The sequence below is a fragment of the Phyllobates terribilis genome, unplaced genomic scaffold (assembly GCF_046119375.1).
Source record: "Phyllobates terribilis strain yellow unplaced genomic scaffold, ASM4611937v1 Scaffold_8__6_contigs__length_399053987, whole genome shotgun sequence".
NCBI lineage: Eukaryota > Metazoa > Chordata > Amphibia > Anura > Dendrobatidae > Phyllobates > Phyllobates terribilis.
Window position 1 is genome coordinate 371,248,570 of NW_027362768.1, and position 27,449 is coordinate 371,276,018.

The window sequence follows — 27,449 nt, forward strand, 5'->3', positions numbered from 1 at the left end:
ATTTGACAAGGGGGAAACAACATTAATTCGGCGGATCACCTTCCAAGGTCAAGGAAAAATGAAAGAGTCAGCGAAAAGAAAGAAAAGGAAGAAGGAATACAGGCTGGGACATTCCTGAGGAAATTCCACAAATGCAGAATAGTGGGACAGAAAAGGGGACGTAATATTAACGGATACACAATCCTCCTCTGAGGGCGCGATTAACCCCTCACATGCCAGAGGCCTCTGCAACAGAAGGAGCGATGTGATAGACGACCACAGCAAATACAAGATCTGCAGACTGAAAACTGTAGAGATGACGAAAAAGAATAAATCTCTCTATAAAGTGCAGTCACTGTGTACATACATTACTGAGCTACATCCTGTATTATACTCCAGAGCTGCACTCACTATTCTGCTGGTGCAGTCACTGTGTACATACATTACATTACTGACCCTGAGTTACATCCTGTATTATACTCCAGAGCTGCACTCACTATTCTGCTGGTGCAGTCACTGTGTACATACATTACATTACTGACCCTGAGTTACATCCTGTATTATACTCCAGAGCTGCACTCACTATTCTGCTGGTGCAGTCACTGTGTACATACATTACATTACTGATCCTGAGTTACATCCTGTATTATACTCCAGAGCTGCACTCACTATTCTTCTGGTGCAGTCACTGTGTACATACATTACATTACTGATCCTGTACTGATCCTGAGTTACATCCTGTATTATACTCCAGAGCTGCACTCACTATTCTGCTGGTGGAGTCACTGTGTACATATATTACATTACTGATCCTGAGTTACATCCTGTATTATACCCCAGAGCTGCACTCACTATTCTGCTGGTGCAGTCACTGTGTACATACATTACATTACTGATCCTGTACTGATCCTGAGTTACATCCTGTATTATACTCCAGAGCTGCACTCACTATTCTGCTGGTGCAGTCACTGTGTACATACATTACATTACTGATCCTGAGTTACATCCTGTATTATACCCCAGAGCTGCACTCACTATTCTGCTGGTGCAGTCACTGTGTACATACATTACATTACTGATCCTGAGTTACATCCTGTATTATACTCCAGAGCTGCACTCACTATTCTGCTGGTACAGTCACTGTATACATACATTACATTACTGATCCTGAGTTACATCCTGTATTATACCCCAGAGCTGCACTCACTATTCTGCTGATGCAGTCACTGTGTACATACATTACATTACTGATCCTGAGTTACATCCTGTATTATACTCCAGAGCTGCACTCACTATTCTGCTGGTGCAGTCACTGTGTACATACATTACATTACTGATCCTGAGTTACATCCTGTATTATACTCCAGAGCTGCACTCACTATTCTGATGGTGCAGTCACTGTGTACATACATTACATTACATTACTGATCCTTAGTTACATCCTGTATTATACCCCAGAGCTGCACTCACTATTCTGCTGGTGGAGTCACTGTGTACATACATTACTTTTATCGGCTTCATTATACTTCAGGACTGCATTCATAATTCTGCAGACCTCAGTATGCTCTGGTGATTTGCATTCAGGCTCTGTATAACCATCTGATATAAGTAAATGAACAACGTATTGTAAAGCTTAATGTTAGGAGTGTTTCTAATGACAACCAGCAGAATTGAAAGTGCAGCTCTGGACCAATATAAGTAATATAACGCACATACAAACGTTATTCTGCACATACAGTTATATGAAAAAGTTTGGGCACCCCTATTAATCTTAAGCTTAATGTTTTATAAAAATTGGTGTTTTTGCAACAGCTATTTCCGTTTGATCTATGTAATAACTGTTGGACACAGTAATGTTTCTGCCTTGAAATGAGGTTTATTGTACTAACAGAAAATGTGCAATCTGCATTCAAACAAAATTTGACAGGTGCATAAGTATGGGCACCTCACCAGAAAAGTGACATTAATATTTAGTAGATCCTCCTTTTGCAAAAATAACAGTCTCTAGTCGCTTCCTGTAGCTTTTAATGAGTTCCTGGATCCTGGATGAAGGTATTTTTGACCATTCCTCTTTACAAAACAATTCCAGTTCAGTTAAGTTTGATGGTCGCCGAGCATGGACAGCCCTCTTCAAATGATCCCACAGATGTTCAATGATATTCAGGTCTGGGGACTGGGATGGCCATTCCAGAACATTGTAATTGTTCCTCTGCATGAATGCCTGAGTAGATTTGGAGCGGTGTTTTGGATCATTGTCTTGCTAAAAGATCCATCCCCTGCGTAACTTCAACTTTGTCACTGATTCTTGAACATTATTGTTAAGAATCTGCTGATACTGAGTGGAATCCATGCGTCCCTCAACTTTAACAAGATTCCCGGAGCCGGCATTGGCCACACAGCCCCAAAGCATGATGGAACCTCCACCAAATTTTACTGTGGGTAGCAAATGTTTTTCTTGGAATGCTGTGGTTTTTTGCCGCCATGCATAACGCCTTTTTGTATGACCAAACAACTCAATCTTGGTTTCATCAGTCCACAGGACCTTCTTCCAAAAAGAAATTGGCTTCTCCAAATGTGCTTTTGCATACCTCAGCTGACTCTGTTTGTGGCGTGCTTGCAGAAACGGCTTCTTTCGCATCACTCTCCCATACAGCTTCTCCTTGTGCAAAGTGCATTGTATAGTTGACCGATGCACAGTGACACCATCTGCAGCAAGTTGAGCTTGAGTGACACCTCTCTGGAGGTGGTCTGAGGATTGTCCTTGACTGATCTCACCATTCTTCTTCTCTGCCTTTCTGATGTTTTTCTTGGCCTGCCACTTCTGGCCTTAACAAGAACTGTCCCTGTGTTCTTCCATTTCCTTACTATGTTCCTCACAGTGGAAACTGACAGGTTAAATCTCTGAGACAGCTTTTTGTATCCTTCCCCTGAACAACTATGTTGAATAATCTTTGTTTTCAGATCATTTGACAGTTGTTTTGAGGAGCCCATGATGCCACTCTTCAGAGGAGATTTAAACAGGAGAACAACTTGCAAGTGGCAACTTTAAGTAGCTTTTCTCATGATTGCATACACCTGGCTCTGAAGTTCAAAGCTCAATGAGGTTACAAAACTAAAAAGAGTGCTTTAGTAAGTCAGTAAAAAGTAGGTAGGAGTATTTAAAACAAGAAAATGATAAGGGTGCCCATACTTATGCACCTGTCAAATTTTGTTTGAATGCAGATTGCACATTTTCTGTTAGTGCAATGAACCTCATTTCAAGGCAGAAACATTACTGTGTCCAACAGTTATTACATATATCAAACTGAAATAGCTGTTGCAAAAACACCAATTTTTATAAAACACTAAGCTTAAGATTAATAGGGGTGCCCAAACTTTTACATATAACTGTATTATATATATATATATATATATATATATATATATATATATATATTACAGTACAGACCAAAAGTTTGGACACACCTTCTCATTTAAAGATTTTTCTGTATTTTCATGACTATGAAAATTGTACATTCACACTGAAGGCATCAAAACTATGAAATTACACATGTGGAATTATATACTTAACAAAAAAGTGTGAAACAACTGAAAATATGTCTTATATTCTAGGTTCTTTAGCCACCTTTTGCTTTGATGACTGCTTTGCACACTCTTGGCATTCTCTTGATGAGCTTCAAGAGGTAGTCACCGGAAATGGTTTTCACTTCACAGGTGTGCCCTGTCAGGTTTAATAAGTGGGATTTCTTGCCTTATAAATGGGGTTAGGACCATCAGTTGTGTTGAGCAGAAGTCTGGTGGATACACAGCTGATAGTCCTACTGAATAGACTGTTTGAATTTGTATTATGGCAAGAAAAAAGCAGCTAAGAAAAGAAAAACGAGTGGCCATCATTACTTTAAGAAATGAAGGTCATTCAGTCTGAAAAATTGGGAAAACTTTGAAAGTGTCCCCAAGTGGAGTTGCAAAAACCATCAAGCGCCACAAAGACACTGGCTCACATGAGGACCGCCCCAGGAAAGGAAGACCAAGAGTCACCTCTGCTTCTGAGGATAAGTTTATCCGAGTCACCAGCCTCAGAAATCGCAGGTTAACAGCAGCTCAGATTAGAGACCAGGTCAATGCCACACAGAGTTCTAGCAACAGACACATCTCTACAACAACTGTTAAGAGGAGACTTTGTGCAGCAGGCCTTCATGGTAAAATAGCTGCTAGGAAACCACTGCTAAGGACAGGCAACAAGCAGAAGAGACTTGTTTGGGCTAAAGAACACAAGGAATGGACATTAGACCAGTGGAAATCTGTGCTGTGGTCTGATGAGTCCAAATTTGAGATCTTTAGTTCTAACCACCGTGTCTTTGTGCGACGCAGAAAAGGTGAACGGATGGACTCTACATGCCTGGTTCCCACCGTGAAGCATGGAGGAGGAGGTGTGATGGTGTGGGGATGTTTTGCTGGTGACACTGTTGGGGATTTATTCAAAATTGAAGGCATACTGAACCAGCATGGCTACCACAGCATCTTGCAGCGGCATGCTATTCCATCCGGTTTGCGTTTAGTTGGACCATCATTTATTTTTCAACAGGGCAATGACCCCAAACACACCTCCAGGCTGAGTAAGGGCTATTTGACCAAGAAGGAGAGTGATGGGGGGCTACGCCAGATGACCTGGCCTCCACAGTCACCAGACCTGAACCCAATCGAGATGGTTTGGGGTGAGCTGGACCGCAGAGTGAAGGCAAAAGGGCCAACAAGTGCTAAGCATCTCTGGGAACTCCTTCAAGATTGTTGGAAGACCATTTCCGGTGACTACCTCTTGAAGCTCATCAAGAGAATGCCAAGAGTGTGCAAAGCAGTCATCAAAGCAAAAGGTGGCTACTTTGAAGAACCTAGAATATAAGACATATTTTCAGTTGTTTCACACTTTTTTGTTAAGTATATAATTCCACATGTGTTAATTCATAGTTTTGTTGCCTTCAGTGTGAATGTACAATTTTCATAGTCATGAAAATACAGAAAAATCTTTAAATGAGAAGGTGTGTCCAAACTTTTGGTCTGTACTGTATATATACCGTATATATATATATATATACACACACACATACACACACACACATATACATATATATATATATATATATATATATATACACATACATAGGTATAGATGTACACACACACACTGGACTCGTCCTTCGCCATCCCCTGCACTGTCAGCCTCCTCGCGGCCGGTGACATCTTGCAGTCCTATCTATTAGTAAGATGCGGCCTCATGAATAATGGTCCAGCGTCGGAAAAAAAAATGGCTGGAAAGGTAATGGATACAATTCAATATCCTCTGCAAATGGAGCTGATGGCGCTCGCTGATAGCCGGATCATTGCAATGAGTAAGAAGTCCTGTGTGACAGGTCTAATATAAAGCCCCGCAGCCTCCCGCAGACGCCGCCATCTCCTCTGCTGTTACCCCCAGCACCCAAATAATAAAGGTGGGATCACATCGCCCATAGGAGCTCGCTTGCACCCCCGACCCCTGTGGTTGTTGCAGATCGAAGTCTCCGATTTGTTACATTTTATCAAACTCGTCCTAATTGTGTCTGCGAGACGCTACAATTGTTTCTTCTTTAGCAGCCAGAATCAGCGGCGGCCGGTGACGTCGCTCCCCGCGGTTCTGTGCGCGGATCGCCCTCCGTGACGGCTCCCGGCGATGGATCGTCCCCCTTGGGCACGGTGGAGGGTTTCTAAAAATATATTTCTGTTTGCCGAGTGCCACGGAAAGGAGTGTGAGCCTCCACCTATCTCTAATGGGAATCAGCCCGAGAGTCTGCGCCGGCCGGGAAGGTAATTCTTGCAATCGCAGAAATGAAATGGAGACATGTTAGATCAGTGGGGCATGAATATTTACTCAGGCGGCTTTACTGCACTCAACCTGGCTTCAATTCTGCAAATTAAAATGAGCGCAGTGTGGATGGAGAGATTAAAGCCGAGCGTCCCGGAGGCTGCCGCTCGCCCGCTCAGGTATTAAGTGATCTGCTCGCCCGTATGCCGGGCTATTTCTGTCATGTTATTGAGGGAGGTCAAAAAAGACTTTATAATGGAGGCTGCGGGTCAAGGGAAGGTCACAGCTCCGCAGTCCGGACCGGACGCAATGAATATACGCAAAGCACATCCTCGTCATGTATAGTCAGAGCAAAAAATAATAATAATCAAAGGATCTATATTTTTTTTATTTAGTGCTGCTCTTATCCAATGGCTTCATCATTATCCCCAAAAAATAATAAAAATAATAAAATTGTAATAATTAAGAATTTTAATAATAATTTTTTATAAATAAATAAAAATATATAAAAGTTTTGTTTTGTATTATTTTTATAACATGTATGCAGGGAGCTCCCCCTAGTGGTGGCTGCAGACAGGATCTTATGTATCTCTGTATACAAGGCGCTCCCCCTAGTGGTGGCTGCAGACAGAATCTTATCATGTATCTCGGTATACAGGGAGCTCCCTCTAGTGGTGGCTGCAGACAGGATCTTATCATGTATCTCTGTATACAGGGAGCTCCCCCTAGTGGTGGCTGCAGACAGAATCTTATGTATCTCTGTATACAAGGAGCTCCCCCTAGTGGTGGCTGCAGGCAGAATCTTATCCTGTATCTCTGTATACCGGGAGCTCCCCCTAGTGGTGACGGCAGACAGAATCTTATCATGTATCTCTGTATACAGGGAGCTCCCCCTAGAGGTGGCGGCAGACAGAATCAAATCATGTATCTCTGTATACAGGGAGCTCCCCCTAGTGGTGTCTACAGCCATAATCAAATCATGTATCTCTGTATACAGGGAGCTCCCCCTAGTGGTGGCAGCAGACAGGATCTTATCATGTATCTCTGTATACAGGGAGCTCCCCCTAGTGGTGACTGCAGACAGAATCAAATCATGTATCTCTGTATACAGGGAGCTCCCCCTAGTGGTGTCTACAGCCATAATCAAATCATGTATCTCTGTATACAGGGAGCTCCCCCTAGTGGTGGCAGCAGACAGGATCTTATCATGTATCTCTGTATACAGGGAGCTCCCCCTAGTGGTGGCTGCAGACAGGATCTTATCATGAATCTCTATACAGGGAGCTCCCCCTAGTGGTGGCTGCAGGCAGAGTTTTATCACGCACCAGTAAGTCTATGCAGGGGATTTGGACCTCTGTATGAGAAAAGCTCAGCAGTTTATAAGGAGGTGTTAAGAAATTAATCAATGTAGAATGTTGGAAATTGTTGCTTAAAGGGGTATTCCGGGTGATATCAATGTATGATCAGAGAGAATGGATCGGCAACTGCGAGTACAATCTGTATGGGACAATTGGGGATTGACAATAACAGCTTAGCTACCTCCGTCAGTCTCATAAACCCCCATGGGCCCCAAGTGTCTGGACCCCCATGGGTCTAGTAGTTACCTGTTAATGGGTGATAACTCATTATAACCATTTGCTTTAAAGAGGTTGTCCAGGACTAAGATCTTGATGACCCTAAGGATTGGTGGTGGTCTGACATCCGCAGCCTCCATAGCGTACAGGGGGCCGAACAGCAAAGCTTCATTCACTGCATAGTGGCAGTTCTCGGTACTGCAGCTCAGCTCCTATTAAAGTGAATGTGATCTGAGCTGCAGTACCCAAGAGCGGCCACTACATGGTGCTCTGGTTCCATACACTGTGTACTTCTAGCGGTCATGGCGCTAGATATCACCTGATCTGCGGATGTGCCGGTGAAGACCTACGGATAAGTCATCAATATCTTAATCCAGAAGTGACTCCAAACATTAGTTTGATCAGTAAATTCTGGAGTTTCTGCACCAATATTTTTGGACATTTCCAGGGACAGCGACGATTGTGGAGGAATCTTTACCACCTGGGACCTGCAGAGAGAAACCAGGTAAAGCTGCCAATTCTGTCCCCACCCGGTGTCCATCGTCGCTGCTCCGCGAGCAGCTAATTAATATGGCAGCCGCAGTTTCCTCGCTGCAGAGCATTTATCAGCACGTAGCAGAGCGCCAACGAGACAGGCGGGAGAAATGGCGGAGGGAAGAACCGCGCACGCACGTTCCTGAAGTGCAAAATAACTTGTAATATTACGAGACACTTGATCGAGGAACGATTTAGACATCGGGCGCAGTTTCCGTTACGTAGGACACAATTATTTCACGGTTAAGAATTTCCAGATGATCCAACATCCATACGGACCGGCCCAAAGGACATTATCACCTACAGAGTCTAAAAAGGTGAGGGGCTGCACTGTGTAATGATTCGGCCCCCGGAAGGACACTAGAAAATAATAAATTCCAAGAAATTCCTTCCGTCTTCCATTATATTTGGTTCCATATTACAATAATACAGAGAAATCTGCATCTTTTCCTCTTGTAAAATGGGACAAAAAGATTGTTATGCCTTTTCCGAGGGCCAAAAATGGATCAGATTGGCAGAAAATTAAACCTGTGTTCTCTATAGGATTTATAACTAGGAACATGCAGAATATTCTGCAGAGAAACAGTAAGGGCGGTTTTCTTTAACCACATTTTTCTAGATTTGATAAATGGTTAAAAAAAATCACAAAAGTGATTGTAAAAATGAGCAACTTTGCTATTTTCAACTTATTAAAAAATTCTCTGTAGTCTTAAAAACTGAGAAATATTTCATTATATTTTTCGTTGCCAAGAATACGGGCTACCTGCAGTCTATCAGCAGCGGCCGGTCTCCTAGGCAAGGAAACTAATAGGTCTTCCCAATAAAGTTGGAAGCACTACTCCGAAGTTGGCGGTATTGTTGGATCTGGCCAATCTCAACGCCACCTTATTGTTCTTCAATGCTGAAGAGGGAAAGTTGCCTTGGAAGAATCGGGGAGTGCAGAATTCGGAGCAGTGGTGCCGCAGGTTGGAACTGTCAATCAATCGAAAGGAGGAAGTCAGGAGAAGGCGAGCGCTGGACTAGTGATAGAGAACTTTGGGCAACTCCTTTACAAGAGATCTCGCGCTCTAAGTGACCAAGGGTTAAAACCGGATTCCAATGTGTGTGACGGAAGCCATCGCTAGGAAAGGAAAGAATCGTTAGACATTTCCCCGTTGTGGTTTGAGCCCATCACTTTTGCCCTCGTCCCCTCATAAGGTCTCCGTAGTTCTCATACAATGGTCGACGGTCTCTTCTGAAGATATTGCTGTACAACGGGAGACGATAAATCAGATCTTGCTCCCCGCGCCGCTCGCTTCTTCTTCTCTCCGTGCATTTTTCTTGATGCTTTTCCCAAAGATCCCAGATGTGCCGAGATTGATCAAAAAGAGCTGAAAACGAGCGAGCGCGCCGGCTTTTGTTCTGGAGCATTGCAGCTGAACTAATTATTACTGTATGCCTTTTAATGAAATAACGGGGTCACAGATTAAAGCAAATAAATAAGGAAGGGCGGCGGCATCTGTCCGAGGACTTAAAGGGGTTATCCAACGTCAAAACAGCTGCAAATGTTAAGAAATTAGCATTCTCCTCCTCCTTTCCCTGCCGATCCAGCGTCGGCGCTCCGGAGGACTTCTCAAGACTTTGTTGACCGCTGCTGCCAATCAGTGGCAGCCCTTCTGGCATCTCTGTAATGACACCAGTGGGTGGATTCAAAACCAAAATTTTTTGCCGAGTCCAACGACAATCTGAATGGGGATTCTGAATTCGCAACATTGAGGGAAATAAGTATCGGGAGGGATTCTGCATGGAAGAGCCGAGGGTCGGGATCATAAAGTATTTTTTATGATATTTTTCCTAATCGCTACCCACAGAATTATCCCATCGTCATAGACCCCGGAATAATAAAGGTTAATAGGAAAAAAAAATCAGCAGCGAGAGCAGTAACATTGTAACAGCATGCGGATAATCGCTTCCATACCGTTCCAATAAACACGTCATTCCACCTTGTTATTGTCTTCTCTTTGCTGCAATTTTATGGACTAACATGCATTGACCTTGCACTTAACACCTTATTAAGGCTGGGGGGTCCCTTGTTGATCACAGCGTCAGGGATTAACCTGATTAAAGGGAGCTCTTGCAGAGCGGGGGTCTTGGCTGGGCTTCAGCTGTCTTGTAAAAGCCTCTGCAGCCTCCTTCACGACGGAGCTTAGATTGTGTTTGCAAACAAGGAAAGACGCAGTTGTCCGCGCCGGCGGAGAAGAATTTCCTAATAGTGTCACCAACTCAAGCAGAGCCAAGACGGTGCCAGAGAAGAGACGGCAACTCTCTGGAGGAGGAGAATTAAACCACAGACAGAAATGGCACAGGAGGAAAAGTCTGGAGCATTTTTAGGGGTCCTCCACGGTTCCCGAGAGCAATGAAATGTGCGCCACTCATACTATACGGGGCAGACTCAGTTGGCTGAAAAAAAGCTCTTCTTTTTTTCAGCAGTACCACAGAGAATTAGTGGAGCTGTGGACACCGCTCCGCTCCTACAGGACTTTTCAATGAAGCTGTGGCCAAAAATCTCTTTTTTTCCAGCAGTACTGTAGAGAATAAGTGGAGCTGTGGCCAAAAAAAGCTAGTTTAGTTTCCAGTAAAACTACAGTTAGGTCCATATATATTTGGACAGAGACAACATTTTTCTAATTTTGCTTCTAGACATTACCACAATGAATTTTAAACAAAACAATTCAGATGCAGTTGAAGTTCAGACTTTCAGCTTTCATTTGAGGGTATCCACATTAAAATTGGATGAAGGGTTTAGGAGTTTCAGCTCCTTATCATGCGCCACCCTGTTTTTAAAGGGACCAAAAGTAATTGGACAATTGACTCCAAGGCTATTTCATGGACAGGTGTGGGCAATCCCTTCGTTATGTCATTCTCAATTAAGCAGATAAAAGGCTTGGAGTTGATTTGAGCTGTGGTGCTTGCATTTGGAAGGTTTTGTTGTGAAGTAAACATGCGGTCAAAGGAGCTCTCCATGCAGGTGAAACAAGCCATCCTTAAGCTGCAAAAACAGAAAAAACCCATCCAAAAAATTGCTACAATATTAGGAGTGGCAAAATCTACAGTTTGGTCCATCCTAAGAAAGAAAGAAAGCACTGGTGAACTCATCAATGCAAAAAGACCTGGGCGCCCACAGAAGACAACAGTGGTGGATGATCGCAGAATAATCATCTCCATGGTGAAGAGAAACCCCTTCACAACAGCCAACCAAGTGAACAACACTCTCCAGGAGGTAGGCGTATCAATATCCAAATCTACCATAAAGAGAAGACTGCATGAAAGTAAATACAGAGGGTTCACTGCACGGTGCAAGCCACTCATAAGCATCAAGAATAAAAAGGCTAGACTGGACTTTGCTAAAAAAACATCTAAAAAAGCCAGCACAGTTCTGGAAGAACATTCTTTGGACAGATGAAACCAAGATCAACCTCTACCAGAATGATGGAAAGAGAAAAGTATGGCGAAGGCGCGTGGTACAGCTCATGATCCATAGCATATCACATCATCTGTAAAACACGGCGGAGGCAGTGTGATGGCTTGGGCATGCATGGCTGCCAGTGGCACTGGGTCACTAGTGTTTATTGATGATGTGACACAGGACAGAAGCAGACGAATGAATTGTGATGTATTCGGAGCCATACTGTGTGCTCAGATCCAGCCAAATGCAGCCAAACTGATTGGTCGTCGTTTCATACTACAGATGGACAATGACCCAAAACATAAAGCCAAAGCAACCCAGGAGTTTATTAAAGCAAAGAAGTGGAATATTCTGGAATGACCAAGTCAGTCACCTGATCTCAACCCAATTGAGCAGCATTTCACTTGTTAAAGACTAAACTTCAAACAGAAAGGCCCACAAACAAACAGCAACTGAAAACCACCGCAGTGAAGGCCTGGAGGAGCATCAAAAAGGAGGAAACCCAGCGTCTGGTGATGTCCATGAGTTCAAGACTTCAGGCAGTCATTGCCAACAAAGGGTTTTCAACCAAGTACTAGAAATGAACATTTTATTTACAATTATTTAATCTGTCCAATTACTTTTGGTCCCTTTAAAAACAGGGTGGCACATGATAAGGAGCTGAAACTCCTAAACCCTTCATCCAATTTTAATGTGGATACCCTCAAAAGAAAGCTGAAAGCCTGAACTTCAACTGCATCTGAATTGTTTTGTTTAAAATTCATTGTGGTAATGTCTAGAACCAAAATTAGAAAAATGTTGTCTCTGTCCAAATATATATGGACCTAACTGTATATAAAATCAATGGAGCTGTGGACACCGCTCCATTCCTACAAGTAATTTAAAATTCCCATTATTGGGATCAGTGGATTTCCCAGTCCCAATGGTCGGACTCTCACCAATCTGCAAGTTATCAACTGTCCACGCTTTTACTAATAGGAATAACCTTTTCAATGATCTGTGGGAGTTCATCTCATCTCTCAATTGCAGCAAACCTTCAGCTGTGAGAAATAAGGAGTTTTCAACATTGGGATAGCAGAGTATATTGGTCATATGAGCCAGGAAAGCCCCCGGTGTCTCCATGAAATGCATCTGAAAGTCTTTGTGCACCAGACAACAGACTGACCACTTTGTAAGGAAGAATTGCCATAGCCAAGACAGAGTGGCCTGTTGCTGCCTCCCCTACCACTGGCATCTAGTCGTGCCATCTGTTAACCCTTCGATATATCCTTGGTTAAGCATTATCAGACACATATTAACCAGTCAGGATATAGGATAAATTGGAAGTAAAGGAGATTTTAATCCAGGACCCCAAGCAAGGAAGCTGTGCTGGGCATTCAGCCACCACGCTGGAATTACGTCAATTTTTCCCAACGACGGAGCTCTCGGGCAATGTCCAAGTCACCATTGGCTCCTGTGTTGGGCACATTTGGCTGTGAACCACAATGTGGCATGGGGTCAGGAGCATTTACGAGGCACTTGGCGCTATGATCAGCTGAACAGGACCCCCACTAGTGCCCGCAGGTGCCAAGATCTCATCTTGTAGACATCTGGCAGAAGATACCATGTTCTGTTGTCACCATGGTCGTAGAGCTCTGAAGATCAGCGATCACGCGGAGAAGGTCACAAAAGCAAACGATGCGCCATATATCACCACCATACAGCCCCCTAATAATGAGCCCCTCAGCACCCGGGAACCAGATCATAGGAATATGGGCATATCTTGGCAGAGGAGCTGAGCCCGTCCCGTCTATCAACTCTTCTTCATTAACCATCGAGCCCGGGAACGTACAAGACTGCAGTCACAAAAAGCCAAAAACTGGGCTACTCCGGTCACGAAAGGACCCAGACGACTACAACCACCAGCAGATCGATCACACGTGAAGGCGCAAACGGAGCAAGTCACAGGGCTCCCGGAGGGGGTCGGCCAGGGCCAGTAATCAGTAAGGGGGTCCGACAAAACCCCCCCCCAGAGATAAGCGGCACCAGATTATGACACCGGCTCTACCTTTTTGCAACACAGCAAGCGTACCGAAGAAGTGAGAGAAGGTGGTGCCCATCCAATATCCATCTGAAGGGGTTTTCCAGCCTTTTAGGATTTTTCCTGACCGGGCCGACCACTGGGCTCTGCGGCGGGCATATCTCTGCCCCATTACCAGGACCCCCAGCGATTAGAAAGTCACCCTCAGTCTCATAGCCGGGGGGTTACTTTTACTCTCGCTAATATAGAAACTTGCAGACGACGGTGCAAAAATCCGCTACGGCCTTACGTGAATAAGGCGGGCGCAGGGATCTTGTCATTGATTAACATACACCTAAGAACAAAAAAAAAAAAAAAAATTAAGTGGTAAATTTAATTTCTCATTATTTTGCTCAGTATTTTTCTAACAGTATAAACAGCATTGTACTGGAGCAATAAAGCGTGAAGCACATGATTAATACTGCAAAGAGATTTTCCCCTCCTGGGCCGTGTGTCATGGAGCTTGACAGGTCCAATCTACTGTCAGGCGTCTGGCGCCATCTGCTGGGTGATGTCATAATGGTCAAAATTCTGCAAACTGATCTGGACACGACGAGGCGGCCCAAATACTCACTAATAAACCAGACGACACGGATATTGTTTTTTTTACTTATATAAAAAAATAAACAAGAAAATTGCAAAAAAAAAAAAAAAAAATCCTATTGCAAAAAAATGAAAAAAAAAAAAAAAGTATTTTGTTTTTGGTAATATCTGGGTAATTAGACGTCATCTTGCTTTGATTGCACCAGTTTAGGTTTGCACGAGCAGCGGACAAGGCGATGCACTCATTTCTGGAGACTCCCATGTGCTCCACTTCAAGGAAACTTCTGCTGCTACCAGAATGCAATAGTGTAGATGCCGCGGGAGAAAGTGATCAAGGTCATTATTTTTATTGCGGCGCCATAATCTGGAAGTCTACATTGTATATAGCAGCACTACAGTCACCACAGCAATTGCAAGCGGCAGCGCTGCACGTAAATGGTCGCTGTTGTTCCAACAAAACTCTGCAGGAATCAATAACTCAAGCGAATCTAAGAAATGTATCGGATAATTCTGCTCCTTCCTCCACTTATGAGCCACTTTCTCTTTTCCTTCTGAACTCGTAGCTCGCTTAACAGAATGGACTTCCTGCTCACTGAGGGATCAGGTTACAGCTGCCTTTTGAAGTCTATGGAGAGGGGAGGAGGAGGGAGGAGATGAATCAGAGGCTTCCATGCTGTTGTTTTCTAGTAAGTGTTTCTCTCACACCAATTTACAGCTACACTGCTCAGTATTGCGGCTTTATAGTTAGTGCTTTATCTCACCCCAATGTGGATTCCCAGCTACACTGGTCAGTACTGCTGCATAATGTCCTCCATGCTGCTGCTTTATAGTGTTTTATCGCACCCTTGTGCTTAATTCCCAGCTATATTTCTCAGTACTGCTGTATAATGTTCTCAATGCTGCTTTATAGAAAGTGTTTTATCTCACTCCAGAGCTGGATTCCCAGCTACACTGCTCAGTACTGCTGTATAATGTAGTCTAAGCTACTGATTTATAGTAAGTGTTTAATTTTGCCCCAGTTCTGGATTCCCAGCTACACCGCTCAGTATTGCTGTATATTTTTTTCCATGCTGCTGTTTTACAGTACATGCTTTCTTTCATCCCATGCTGGATTCCCAGCTACACTGCTTAGTGTTGCTGTACAATGTCCTCCATACTGCTGCTTTATAGTAAGCGTTTTTTTTTCACCATTATGTTGGATTCCCAACTACACCGCTCAGTACTGCTGTATAATGTCCTCCATACCGCTGCTTCATAGTGTTTTATTTCACTCTCATGCAGGATTCCCGTCTTCACTGCCCAGTATTGCTGTATAGTGTCCGCCATACTGCAGCTTCTGCACATGTGTCACACAGAAAAAGGAAAGCAGGAATCCCTCTTGTCTGTGTGTGCACTGTGTATTGGAGACATTGTAGGAGCCGTTATCTACCCACTAGCTCAGAGACAATAGAAAAATTTAGAGATCGTAGAAGGAAAACTGATGAAAAATGCAGGATACAAGTCATAATGGCCAGAATTATTCCTCATGCGCACAAAGGGCAGATTATTTTGAAAAGTCACCTGACACGACAGGTACGCTTTACCACAATGCATCTAAATAGTAGACTTTAATAGTTTTTAGTTAAATTTCTTTGTTCCATAATGATAAAAATAGTAAAGCAGAAATGGTGGCGAAGTTCTCAAGGAAAAGCAGTAGAACGAAGAATGGAGCATCAATACAAGACCCTCACGTCTGTATCCCTGATCAACCAAGAAGACCTGGAAGCTTGGTAATGACCCCCATAGAGGATGTAATGGCAGCCATATTGGTTGACAAACACCTCAAAAGCAGTAAAAAAAAAAAAAAAAAAAAAAAATGTCTGAACCTTAAAAGTTTCTGAAAGTATGAAAGAAGAGGCCAACTCAAAACTTCTTGGTTGCAATGGACAATATGGCCTCTTCACAGATTTGAGCCAAACCTAGAGACGTCTCATCAGAGAGAACCCCCCACCTATTTTATTCTCGGTTTCCCTGAGTATTGAGCTTTTTGATTTATAAAAAAAAAAAAATCCTCCCTATGGTTCCAGAGATAGGGGCCATTTTATTCAGTGCACATTTTTATGGTCTGCACCTAGGGGGCAGAACAGGCAACATACACGCCCCCGAGGATCCCGTGAGCACCGTATGAGGCCCAGATCTCTAGAACCGTATGACGGATTTAAAAAAAAATAATAAAAAAAAAATCCGGAAATCTCAGATGAGCCGGGGCAATGAAATAAGAGCAAAAACTTCACACTTGACCTGGTGGAAGGTCTTCTTCAAGATTGAAGCTACCAAGAAGATCACGATGGGTGTCACACGCAACAAAAAGCTGCAAATGGTGGTCATTCAGAGGAAGGGGCATCCGTGATACATGGGTGGCTCAGGATCGCGCCACCGTACTGGGAAGAAGTCTCGATTATGGCGACTCCAAATAGGTCACAAAGCCATCAACTACTCCTCCAAACAGTGATATGTAACCAGTGCGACAGTCCGCACCAACCGGCGAGCAAGACCGAGGTCCATAATGGAAACCATTAGCACGTCCCCATTATACCCGGCCGCGCATATTAACGGCAGAATTAAACAATGCGCGTAGTAACTTGTGGCTTTGAGCGCTGATTTTTTTTGGCTTATTTAAAACAGCAGTGACCAAGTCCGAGTCCCTGGAAGTTCACATCCCATCAATACCACACGGGATGAAGAGAGCAGCGTATGGTTTCCATTAGTGTTTGACTTTTTCGCCTCTGGCTCTCTTCCCTTGTTCCCCCCCTTCTCCATAACGAAGGTCTCCTGGTTACCTTTCATCCTGAGCTCCGACAACCACCCAAATTCTTAGTCGTCCTCTCCCTGGTCTCAGAGCTTGTAGAGCGCGTGACCTAACTACCAGCACTAATACAACAACATGCGAACACACAGTCACTAAAGCGCAGGACCCCGGGAGAGGCAGCCACCGCGGAGGAGGACCAGCAGGGGCCAGGACACGGCCGACACACTGAACCAGAAGCCCAGATAATAAACAGGAGCAAAACTATTAGAGTATAGTCACAATCCACATAAACAGTCAGTCACTGAGAACATACATTACTTATTCCTGTATCATACCCCAGAGCTGCACTCACTATTCTGCTGGTGCAGTCACTGTGTACATACATTACATTACTGATCCTGAGTTACCTCCTGTATTATACTCCAGAGCAACACTCCCTATTCTGCTGGTGCAGTCACTGTGTACATACATTACATTACAGATCCTGAGTTACATCCTGTATTATACTCCAGAGCTGCGCTCACTATTCTGCTGGTGCAGTCACTGTGTACATACATTACATTTCTTATACTGTATGTACACAGTGACTGCACCAGCAGAATAGTGAGCGCAGCTCTGGAGTATAATACAGGATGTAACTCAGGATCAGTAATGTAATGTATGTACACAGTGACTGCACCAGCAGAATAGTGAGTGCAGCTCTGGAGTATAATACAGGGTGTAACTCAGGATCAGTAATGTAATGTATGTACACGGTGACTGCACCAGCAGAATAGTGAGTGCATCTCTGGAGTATAATACAGGATGTAACTCAGGATCAGTAATGTAATGTATGTACACAGTGACTGCACCAGCAGAATAGTGAGTGCAGCTCTGGAGTATAATACAGGAGGTAACTCAGGATCAGTAATGTAATGTATGTACACAGTGACTGCACCAGCAGAATAGTGAGTGCAGCTCTGGAGTATAATACAGGATGTAACTCAGGATCAGTAATGTAATGTATGTACACAGTGACTGCACCAGCAGAATAGTGAGTGCAGCTCTGGAGTATAATACAGGAGGTAACTCAGGATCAGTAATGTAATGTATGTACACAGTGACTGCACCAGCAGAATAGTGAGTGCAGCTCTGGAGTATAATACAGGAGGTAACTCAGGATCAGTAATGTAATGTATGTACACAGTGACTGCACCAGCAGAATAGTGAGTGCAGCTCTGGAGTATAATACAGGAGGTAACTCAGGATCAGTAATGTAATGTATGTACACAGTGACTGCACCAGCAGAATAGTGAGTGCAGCTCTGGAGTATAATACAGGAGGTAACTCAGGATCAGTAATGTAATGTATGTACACAGTGACTGCACCAGCAGAATAGTGAGTTCAGCTCTGGAGTATAATACAGGAGGCAACTCAGGATAAGTAATGTAATGTATGTACACAGTGACTGCACCAGCAGAATAGTGAGTTCAGCTCTGGAGTATAATACAGGAGGCAACTCAGGATAAGTAATGTAATGTATGTACACAGTGACTGCACCAGCAGAATAGTGAGTTCAGCTCTGGAGTATAATACAGGAGGCAACTCAGGATAAGTAATGTAATGTATGTACACAGTGACTGCACCAGCAGAATAGTGAGTTCAGCTCTGGAGTATAATACAGGAGGCAACTCAGGATAAGTAATGTATGTAGATATAGAATATATGAAGAGATGAAGCCTTTTCCACTATTCAATTACTTTCCTTCTACCATGATAAAGGGGTTGTCCAGCTTTGGGGGCATTTTTTTTTTACTTAAATTCATGTATTCATGGTTTTTGGCATGAAAAAAAAATCATTTTTGCAATTGGATTTGATTAACAATTTTGCATAGTTTAGTTTTTATATTTTGTTTTCCTGCACATTCAACTTTGATGTGGTCAGTGGTCGTAAATCAGCTGAGAGGTGCTCAGAAAAGATCTACAAACTCTCCTGTCAGTCAGAATGAGCTCACAGATGGATTCTCAGTCAACTCATCCTCAGCGAGCAAGACAGTGCAGCACAGAGGCTATAGAAGGTGAACAGTGCAAAGTTTTTAATGATACCCCAAATAAATGGATTTCAGTAGTAAAAACAAAAAATGTTGTCCCCAAAAGGTGGAGAACCGCTTTGATGCATAAAGTTCTCTGTCAGCTGCACAGGTATATAATGTCATATACTCCCGGCTCGGGGGCGACGTCAGGGAGGAGGCGCCGTGGTCCCACAGTCTCCGCTTCCCTCCCTATAATAACAGATTGTTGTTTTCTCTCTCAGCAGCTGCAGAACCTTTAACCCCAGAATTGTACAGCGGCTTGTCTGAGGCTCGGGGGTCATCGGCGGCTCAAGGGCAACATGGAGCTGTGAGGGCAACCTCCGTATAACCCCACTATAACCCCGCTCTCCTTTATATAACATCCCTCCACTTTTCACAAATTGTTTAGGTTTCACTCACATTCTTGGCATATTCAGCGAGAGTCGGTGGGTTCAACCCAAAAGGTCACAAGTGGCCCCTGAGGGAGTTCACAGCCGCGGAGAAACTGAGCCAAAGTCAGCGGGCACAATGTTATACGTGAACAGATGCAAGGGACATGGCGGTGACAGCAAGCAGCAAATGGTCGCCATCCTGTGCCCCGAGTATCATTATCTTGTACCCCGAGTATCATTATCCTGTACCCCGAGTATCAGCATCATTCTCCTGTACCCCGAGTGTCAGCGTCATTCTCCTGTACCCCGAGTGTCAGTGTCATCATCCTGTACCCTGAGTGTCAGTGTCCTTATCCTGTACCCCAAGTATCAGTGTCATTATCCTGTACCCCGAGTGTCAGTGTCGTTATCCTATACCCCGAGTGTCAGTATCCTGTACCCCAAGTATCAGTGTCATTACCCTGTACCCCGAGTGTCAGTGTCATTACCCTGTACCCCGAGTGTCAGTGTCATTACCCTGTACCCCGAGTGTCAGTGTCATTACCCTGTACCCCGAGTGTCAGTGTCATTACCCTGTACCCAAGGGTCAGTGTCATTATCCTGTACCCCGAGTGTCAGCGTCATTATCCTGTACCCCCAGTGTCATTATCCTATACCCCGAGTGTCAGTGTCGTTATCCTGTACCCAAGGGTCAGTGTCATTATCCTGTACCCCGAGTGTCAGTGTCATTATCCTGTACCCCGAGTATCAGTGACATTATCCTGTACCCCGAGTGTCAGTGTCATTATCCTGTACCCCGAGTGTCAGTGTCATTATCCTGTACCCCGAGTGTCAGTGTCCTTATCCTGTACCCCAAGTATCAGTGTCATTATCCTGTACCCCGAGTGTCAGTGTCATTATCCTGTACCCCGAGTGTCAGTGTCGTTATCCTGTACCCAAGGGTCAGTGTCATTATCCTGTACCCCAAGTGTCAAAGTCATTATCCTGTACCCCCAGTGTCATTATCCTGTACCCCGAGTATCAGTGACATTATCCTGTACCCCGAGTGTCAGTGTCGTTATCTTATACCCCGAGTGTCAGTATCCTGTACCCCAAGTATCAGTGTCATTACCCTGTACCCCGAGTGTCAGTGTCATTACCCTGTACCCCGAGTGTCAGTGTCATTACCCTGTACCCCGAGTGTCAGTGTCATTACCCTGTACCCAAGGGTCAGTGTCATTATCCTGTACCCCGAGTGTCAGCGTCATTATCCTGTACCCCCAGTGTCATTATCCTATACCCCGAGTGTCAGTGTCGTTATCCTGTACCCAAGGGTCAGTGTCATTATCCTGTACCCCGAGTATCAGTGACATTATCCTGTACCCCGAGTGTCAGTGTCATTATCCTGTACCCCGAGTGTCAGTGTCATTATCCTGTACCCCGAGTGTCAGTGTCATTATCCTGTACCCCGAGTATCGGTGTCATTATCCTGTACCCCGAGTATCGGTGTCGTCATCCTGTACCCCGAGTGTCCGTGTCATTATCCTGTACCCCGAGTGTCCGTGTCATTATCCTGTACCCCGAGTGTCAGTGTCATTATCCTGTACCCCGAGTATCAGTGTCATTATCCTGTACCCCGAGTATCAGTGTCATTATCCTATACCCCGAGTATCAGCGTCATTATCCTGTACCCCCAGTGTCAGCGTCATTATCCTGTACCCCCAGTGTCATTATCCTATACCCCGAGTGTCAGTGTCGTTATCCTGTACCCAAGGGTCAGTGTCATTATCCTGTACCCCGAGTGTCAGTGTCATTATCCTGTACCCCGAGTGTCAGTGTCATTATCCTGTACCCCGAGTGTCAGTGTCATTATCCTGTACCCCGAGTGTCAGTGTCATTATCCTGTACCCCGAGTATCGGTGTCGTCATCCTGTACCCCGAGTGTCCGTGTCATTATCCTGTACCCCGAGTGTCAGTGTCATTATCCTGTACCCCGAGTATCAGTGTCTTTATCCTGTACCCCGAGTATCAGCGTCATTATCCTGTACCCCGAGTGTCAGCGTCATTATCCTGTACCCCGAGTGTCAGCGTCATTATCCTGTATCCCGAGTGTCAGTGTCATTATCCTGTACCCCGAGTGTCAGTGTCATTATCCTGTACCCCGAGTATCAGTGTCGTCATCCTGTACCCCCGAGTGTCAGCGTCATTATCCTGTACCCCGAGTGTCAGCGTCATTATCCTGTACCCCCGAGTGTCAGCGTCATTATCCTGTACCCCGAGTGTCAGCGTCATTATCCTGTACCCCGAGTGTCAGTGTCATTATCCTGTACTCCCGAGTGTCAGCGTCATTATCCTGTACCCCGAGTATCAGTGACATTATCCTGTACCCCGAGTGTCAGTGTCGTCATCCTGTACCCCGAGTGTCAGTGTCGTTATCCTGTACCCCGAGTGTCAGTGTCGTTATCCTGTACCCCGAGTGTCAGTGTCATCATCCTGTACCCTGAGTGTCAGTATCCTGTACCCCAAGTATCAGTGTCATTATCCTGTACCCCGAGTGTCAGTGTCATTACCCTGTACCCCGAGTGTCAGTGTCATTATCCTGTACCCCCAGTGTCATTATCCTATACCCCGAGTGTCAGTGTCATTATCCAGTACCCCGAGTGTCAGCGTCATTATCCTGTACCCCGAGTGTCAGCGTCATTATCCTGTACCCCGAGTGTCAGCGTCATTATCCTGTACCCCGAGTGTCAGTGTCGTCATCCTGTACCCCCGAGTGTCAGTGTTGTCATCCTGTACTCCGTCTATCAGTATCATTATCCTGTACCCCGAGTATCGGCGTCGTCATCCTGTACCCCCGAGTGTCAGCGTCATTATCCTGTACCCCGAGTGTCAGTGTCATTATCCTGTACCCCGAGTATCAGTGACATTATCCTGTACCCCGAGTGTCAGTGTCGTTATCCTGTACCCCGAGTGTCAGTGTCGTTATCCTGTACCCCGAGTGTCAGTGTCATCATCCTGTACCCTGAGTGTCAGTATCCTGTACCCCAAGTATCAGTGTCATTATCCTGTACCCCGAGTGTCAGTGTCATTACCCTGTACCCAAGGGTCAGTGTCATTATCCTGTACCCCGAGTGTCAGCGTCATTATCCCTGTACCCCCAGTGTCATTATCCTATACCCCGAGTGTCAGTGTCATTATCCTGTAACCCGAGTGTCAGTGTCATTATCCAGTACCCCGAGTGTCAGCGTCATTATCCTGTACCCCGAGTGTCAGCGTCATTATCCTGTACCCCGAGTGTCAGCGTCATTATCCTGTACCCCGAGTGTCAGCGTCATTATCCTGTACCCCGAGTGTCAGTGTCATTATCCTGTACCCCGAGTGTCAGTGTCATTATCCTGTACCCCGAGTATCGGTGTCGTCATCCTGTACCCCGAGTGTCCGTGTCATTATCCTGTACCCCGAGTATCAGTGTCATTATCCTGTACCCCGAGTATCAGTGTCATTATCCTGTACCCCGAGTGTCAGCGTCATTATCCTGTACCCCGAGTGTCAGCGTCATTATCCTGTACCCCGAGTGTCAGTGTCATTATCCTGTACCCCGAGTGTCAGTGTCATTATCCTGTACCCCGAGTATCAGCGTCGTCATCCTGTACCCCCGAGTGTCAGCGTCATTATCCTGTACCCCGAGTGTCAGCGTCATTATCCTGTACCCCCGAGTGTCAGCGTCATTATCCTGTACCCCGAGTGTCAGCGTCATTATCCTGTACTCCCGAGTGTCAGCGTCATTATCCTGTACCCCGAGTATCAGTGACATTATCCTGTACCCCGAGTGTCAGTGTCGTTATCCTGTACCCCGAGTGTCAGTGTCATCATCCTGTACCCTGAGTGTCAGTATCCTGTACCCCAAGTATCAGTGTCATTATCCTGTACCCCGAGTGTCAGTGTCATTACCCTGTACCCCGAGTGTCAGTGTCATTACCCTGTACCCCCAGTGTCATTATCCTATACCCCGAGTGTCAGTGTCATTATCCTGTAACCCGAGTGTCAGCGTCATTATCCTGTACCCCGAGTGTCAGCGTCATTATCCTGTACCCCGAGTGTCAGCGTCATTATCCTGTACCCCGAGTATCAGTGTCGTCATCCTGTACCCCCGAGTGTCAGTGTTGTCATCCTGTACTCCGTCTATCAGTATCATTATCCTGTACCCCGAGTATCGGTGTCATCATCCTGTACCCCCGAGTGTCAGCGTCATTATCCTGTACCCCGAGTGTCAGTGTCATTATCCTGTACTCCCGAGTGTCAGCGTCATTATCCTGTACCCCGAGTATCAGTGACATTATCCTGTACCCCGAGTGTCAGTGTCGTTATCCTGTACCCCGAGTGTCAGTGTCATCATCCTGTACCCTGAGTGTCAGTATCCTGTACCCCAAGTATCAGTGTCATTATCCTGTACCCCGAGTGTCAGTGTCATTACCCTGTACCCCGAGTGTCAGTGTCATTACCCTGTACAAAAGGGTCAGTGTCATTATCCTGTACCCCGAGTGTCAGCGTCATTATCCCTGTACCCCCAGTGTCATTATCCTATACCCCGAGTGTCAGTGTCATTATCCTGTACCCCGAATGTCAGTGTCGTCATCCTGTACCCCCGAGTGTCAGCGTCATTATCCTGTACCCCGAGTGTCAGTGTCATTATCCTGTACCCCGAGTATCAGTGTCGTCATCCTGTACCCCCGAGTGTCAGCGTCATTATCCTGTACCCCGAGTGTCAGCGTCATTATCCTGTACCCCGAGTGTCAGCGTCATTATCCTGTACCCCGAGTGTCAGTGTCATTATCCTGTACCCCGAGTGTCAGTGTCGTCATCCTGTACCCCCGAGTGTCAGTGTTGTCATCCTGTACTCCGTCTATCAGTATCATTATCCTGTACCCCGAGTATCGGTGTCGTCATCCTGTACCCCCGAGTGTCAGCGTCATTATCCTGTACCCCGAGTATCAGTGTCGTCATCCTGTACCCCCGAGTGTCAGCGTCATTATCCTGTACCCCGAGTGTCAGCGTCATTATCCTGTACCCCGAGTGTCAGCGTCATTATCCTGTACCCCCGAGTGTCAGCGTCATTATCCTGTACCCCGAGTGTCAGCGTCATTATCCTGTACCCCGAGTGTCAGCGTCATTATCCTATACCCCGAGTGTCAGTGACATTATCCTGTACCCCGAGTGTCAGTGTCAGTATCCTGTACCCCGAGTATCGGTGTCATTATCCTGTACCCCGAGTGTCAGTGTCATTATCCTGTACCCCGAGTGTCAGTGTCGTCATCCTGTACCCCGAGTGTCAGTGTCGTCATCCTGTACTCCGAGTGTCAGTGTCATTATCCTGTACCCCGAGTGTCAGTGTCATTATCCTGTACCCCGAGTGTCAGTGTCATTATCGTGTACCCCGAGTGTCAGTGTCATTATCCTGTACCCCGAGTATCAGTGTCATTATCCTGTACCCCGAGTGTCAGCGTCATTATCCTGTACCTCGAGTGTCAGTGTCATTATCCTGTACCCCGAGTATCAGCGTCATTATCCTGTACCCTCGAGTGTCAGCGTCATTATCCTGTACCCCGAGTGTCAGCGTCATTATCCTGTACCCCGAGTGTCAGAGTCATTATCCTGTACCCCGAGTGTCAGTGTCATTATCCTGTACCCCCGAATGTCAGCGTCATTATCCTGTACCCCCGAGTGTCAGTGTCATTATCCTGTACCCCCGAATGTCAGCGTCATTATCCTGTACCCCCGAGTGTCAGCGTCATTATCCTGTACCCCCGAGTATCAGCGTCATTATCCTGTACCCCGAGTGTCAGAGTCATTATCCTGTACCCTGAGTGTCAGCGTCATTATCCTGTACCTCGAGTGTCAGCGTCATTATCCTGTACCCCGAGTGTCAGTGTCATTATCCTGTACTCCCGAGTATCAGTGTCGTTCTCCTGTACAGTGGAGATTGTACTTATTCAGCCCCGTAATATCCCATTATCAGTATAGTCGCGTTTTCCGCTGTTGGCCATACAGAGCCGCGCTGCTCGGAGCCGGAGAGGAAACACATGCCAGCGGCAGATCCTCGGGGAATCGCAAGGTGAGGGACGGTCGGCGGCGGCTTTGAAGTCCACTCCCTTTTGCTTCTCCTCCCGGGCCGCAGCGGCTTCTCCTCGCCGGCCGCAGCGGCTTCTCCTCCCGGGCCGCAGCGGCTTCTCCTCGCCGGCAGCAGCGGCTTCTCCTCACCGGCCGCCGCTCCCTGTCAGGGCCGAGCCACGCGCCTCCGCTCTCGATAACATTTTATCATTGTAGTTGAAAAATAATAAATTAATTAAAAATAAAGGGGTAAAATTTTCCAAAAATCTGCAGTGAAAATCAGAAGCGTAACACGGCGGGCTGTGCGGTCAGATGTTCTCTGCAGCCAGAGGATGAGATGTTGTAAAATCCTCGGCAGCACGTCCGGCCTTCAGAACGGAACAATCGGCCGCGCGCATTCTGCAGATTTAACCTCACGCTATCACTTTAGAGATGGATCCGTGAGGATTTTCTGCTGTGGAAAAAGAAAAAAAATAAATAAATCTTGACCAAAGAAATCTGCAGCATAAATCTGTTGGGGTTTCAAAAAATGCAAAAAGTGAAATTTCAGCGGCACAAAATGCAGGATCTTGTGCAGAAAATCAGCATGGAATCCGCGAGGCATTTCCGGTATATCTGCGCTTACTACCTGCGGATTTGGAGCGGTTTTTCGCCTTTTGCAAAGCCCAAAGAACTTAGAATCCGCAGATTACATAAAGTGTGCGGATGAGATTGGCCGGACCTGTATAACGCTGCCGGTTCTCCGCAACGTGTGAATATACCCCGAATGTGGACAATCCTATTGAACCCCCGACCTGCAGGGATTATATCGGCATCAGTACAGGAGTGGGTGAGTGGAGGAAGGAGGTCCGTGACAGCCCCCCCATAAGCCGAGCCTCACCCGGATGAAGCCTGCGGTCCGGTCTCCGGCGTGAGAACGAGCCGCCTCCTCCGTCTCCCATAGATGGGACAATCGATCCTTCACAAGCTCCGTCACCGGCGATTGTATCTCCTCCTTTCTGCCTTTCATGTCCGGAGCGTTCGGACAATGCCCCATTATTCTGTGCGGCTGCATTTTAATTTCGGCACTTATTTGTGAATGTTACGAGGGTCTAATTGTCCGGCATGAGTTCATCCCAAAAGCCGGGACGGAGGGGGCGGAGGGGGCAGAGGGGCGGCCATTATTCCAGCTAATCTCTGCAATTAACTTTTAACTTGACTTTCAAAGTTTTTGGCTTTTTTTTCTCCCCAAGATTCTGGAAACTTGTAACTTTACTTGTGAAACGGTTTCTTCAAAGGCGGAAGATTCCCAAATCTGTCAGAGGGTCCCGAATCTCACACCATAAAGGCTTCCGGCCAGGGGCAATAGTCTGTGCGAAACCCATCGATAATACTGGACACAAAGTGCGATGAGCTGCAGCTACGATGGACGCACATCCCAGATATGTGCGGTAACGGCCGCTATACGGCTGACGGCCGACACCGAAAAACATCGTATTGTGCTGGTATATAAACATATATCGCCAGCCTGGGGAGGGTGGGAACAGCACTGGTCAGGCGCTCCGTAACTGGGCACATACATATAAGTGTGGTGCATGTGCCCAAAAAGTTCCCAGAGATGAAGCAAGCGGACAATGCAAAAGGCAGCGAGAAGTCAGTCTGAGGCTGACACTGATTATAGGGGTGCACGTTACCAGTACCGGTCCTGGCTTCTCCCAGCCACCACCATAGGGAGCAGTATCGGTACAGGGCACAGTAGGTGGCAGTCGGCCGGGGGGCGATGGTGTGACCCCGCTGTACGCGGGTTCACTCGGTCACTGGTGTCACAATCTATTAGTGGATCTTGAGGTCGGCGCAGACACTTTCCGCAGTGAAGTCGCTGGTTTGTTTTCCTTTCAGAAATGGTTTCTTTTTTTAAACACGGCGTCCCCGTCCCCCGTGGACATCGCCTGTCAGTCACGGCCGGGGTGTGCGGTGAACGCTGGGGTCAAATGGAGTCTCACACCGGTGCCGAGACGCCTCCCAAGACGAGTAACCCTGAGCGGCATTGTAGGATCACTCCCAACATCTCCAGAATCAGAAAACTAAAAACTTACCGGCGGATAACGGACAGCGAACAGAAAATGGCACTTTTTTTTTTTTTTTTACAAAAATAAGTGTTTTTAAATAAAATATTGTGATGG

The 27,449-nt window shown here is 45.9% G+C and overlaps 1 protein-coding gene across 3 annotated transcripts in view; it reads right to left on the reverse strand.

Annotated features, from left to right (window-relative positions):
• EEFSEC (eukaryotic elongation factor, selenocysteine-tRNA specific) overlaps nucleotides 1-27,449 on the reverse strand; it is a 148,384-nt gene that overhangs the window by 84,737 nt on the left and 36,198 nt on the right. The window lies entirely within an intron of this gene.